Source organism: Athene cunicularia (genome assembly GCF_003259725.1).
Source record: "Athene cunicularia isolate RWA chromosome 1 unlocalized genomic scaffold, athCun1 chr1_part2, whole genome shotgun sequence".
Taxonomy (NCBI): Eukaryota; Metazoa; Chordata; class Aves; order Strigiformes; family Strigidae; genus Athene; species Athene cunicularia.
Genome location: NW_020799092.1, coordinates 29,413,882 through 29,416,667, shown reverse-complemented (window position 1 = coordinate 29,416,667; position 2,786 = coordinate 29,413,882). Strand labels below are relative to the sequence as shown.

General features: G+C 40.1%; 1 pseudogene; it reads right to left on the bottom strand.

Annotated features, from left to right (window-relative positions):
- Positions 1-407: 407 nt before the first annotated feature.
- Positions 408-1,725, bottom strand: LOC113490344 (annotated as a pseudogene).
- Positions 1,726-2,786: the final 1,061 nt, after the last annotated feature.

Sequence of the window (2,786 nt, the reverse complement as noted above, 5' to 3'; positions counted from 1 at the left end):
CATGGCAGTGGCTCACTTGGATTAGGCACCAGACTCAAAGAGTGAGTTCATGAAGAAAGAGAAGCACATAGAGAATCATATACTTCTCTCTTCACTGACTTTGAGGAGTAATCTTGGGCATGTTACTCTGCATTTCCTTCTGGCTGATTTTGGAAGTTCCTTGCTCAACTTCCTGCTTTCTCTGAATGTCACTTTCCAGTGCCCATACTCTACAAGGACACCTGTACAGGGCACCTCAGTATCTAACTTGGATCCAGTTAAACTAGACAGCAGGATAGACCCCGTATCAAAGGGTTACATGCTGCAGTACATAAACCCAGTTATGGATTATCGGGCTGTTTGGAAATTAATTGCTGATTTCAGCTTGTATGTTTGAAGTGGCATATCTCAGCTCAGAATAAAATTTATTAATCGAAATAAAAACCATTAGAATCAACACATTTTTGCCAATGAGAAACAAGCATATTTATTCCGGTTGCATAAAATTCTGGACTTCTGGACGCGATGAAGTCATCAAAGGCAGTTTCGGCCTCCCCTTGGTTTCTGAAGCGTCTCCCACACAGGAAGCTGTCAAGATGCTTGAAGAAGTGATAGTCGCTGGGCGAGAGGTCTGGTGAGTATGGTGGATGAGGCAGAGTTTCGTAGCCCAGCTCGTTCAACCATTGTAGCGTAGAAAGTGCAATGTGTGGCCACGCATTATCGTGGAGAAGGATGGGACCCTTTCTGTTGACCAGTGCTGGGCACAGCCATTGAAGTTTCTGGTGTATTTCATTGATTTGCTGGACGTACCTCTCTGCTGTGATCGTTTCACCCAGATTCAGGAAGCTGTGATGGATTAAACCAGCAGCAGACCACCAGACAGTCAGCATGCCCTTCTTTTGGTGCAGATTCGGCTTTGGGAAGTGCTGTGGAGCTTCATCGTGGTCCAACCACTGAGCCAATTGTTGCCGGTTATCGCAGATCATCCATTTCTCATCACACGTCACAATATGGTGGAGAAAAGGGTCATTCTGGTTGCAAAAAAAGAAGCGCTGACGACACTTCAAAGTGGCGATTCCTGTGATTCTCATTCGATTCATGAGGCACCCATTTGTCGAGCTTCTTTGACTTTCCAATCTTCTTCAGATGCTCAGAAACAGTTGATATGCTTACCCTGAGTTCTTTCGCAAGTTCTCGAACAGTTGTGCTTGTATCTGCTTCCACCAGAGCCTTCAATTCATCGTCATCAATAGCAGAAGGATGTCCATGACCTTCTTGATCTTCAAGGTTGAAATTGCCACGTCGAAAAGTTTGGAACCAAAGTCGCACTGTCCATTCGTTAACGCTTCCCTGGCCATATACCTCATTGATGTTTTGAGCAGCTTGCGCTGCATTACGTCCAAGTTTGAACTCGTAGATCTGTTGAAATTGCTGTTTTGACATCTGAACTTCAAACCTCCAAAATTTGTCAAAAACACAGTTTATATTATAATTTAATTATACAGCATGAAAGTTCATAACATGAGCTTTTAAAAAATATCTAACAGTACGCCAGTCGAGAAGGTACTATTCATGAAATATATACAATGAAATTCACATTACAAAATGGAAATTAATTTCCGTACTATCCCACAGAGTTTTCATGGCAGACAGGAAAAGTTGACCAATCCCACGTTCACAGAAAATACAGGCAACTAATAGCTTATTATCGTGACCTCTGCACTGATACTGATGCTTCATGATGCGATTACTGTGGTTCAGTTAAAGTCATCTTCTTCTTGTAAAATTCCCATGTTGCATTTGAAGCATTTTACAATATATTAAGAGCTTTCATAGGTGATGGATGGCAACTGAGGTGAGATCAATAAATAAGGCCACTCTACATGATCTAGCTTTGAGCTCCTACCTAAAGACAGCCTGAAAATGGGAAGGATGTTGGGCATTTTCTTTTTAGTTTCTCTTCTGATGTTAAAGTGCATGTGAAATAGCCTGAATTTACTTTAGAAATATTGTCTCACTTTCATTTCCTTACTGGAGATTTCTTTTGGAACTAATTCTGCTTCTTTTTGAAGGGGGTTTTAAGCCTTCTTGGGATGAAGCTAAGGGAAATTTGGCAGTGGTTGTTAAACACTCAGAGAATAAAGAACATGAGAAATGTAAACTATAGTGAAGGGAGAGTGCAGAATTAAGAGTTCTAGAAAAACAAATTAAGTAAAGTTAAAGCAAGACACTTTTTAATAAGAATAACAAAGAACAGAAATATCATGTAAGGAAAAACAACCAACACTCTTGGCTACCCAGTCTTCTTTAAAATATCATGAAGCAATAAATTTGTGGCGCAAAATCCCCAATCAGTAAGGGAATACTCAAGAGGATTACAAAAATACAAGTAGATAGTATAAAAGCAGGAAATGGAAAGTATGTATGAGACCACAGACAAGTTACTACTTTCTCAGTCTTATAATCTCCCATCCTACTAACCATCAAATTACAGTCCTGCTGTTTTGCAGAATTACACAGGAACTGCCTTAAACACAGTATATTTATACAAGGTGAAGAATGGGAAATAATTTGAAAACCCTCCCAGTAAAGACAGGCCACATTATTAAATGTAGTTCCTCAATTGTAAAAAGAGCTCAGTCCGGTTAAACAACAGTATTTAGCATTTATACAGTTCTTTCACTTGCAAATGCTTCACAAATATTATCCAACCTAGGGCATAAAAGATCTTCCCAATATGTTTGCTTTTTTGGCACAAGCTGGAGGTTACTGGCCACACAACAAGCTCTGCCTGTGCTCCTTATCCA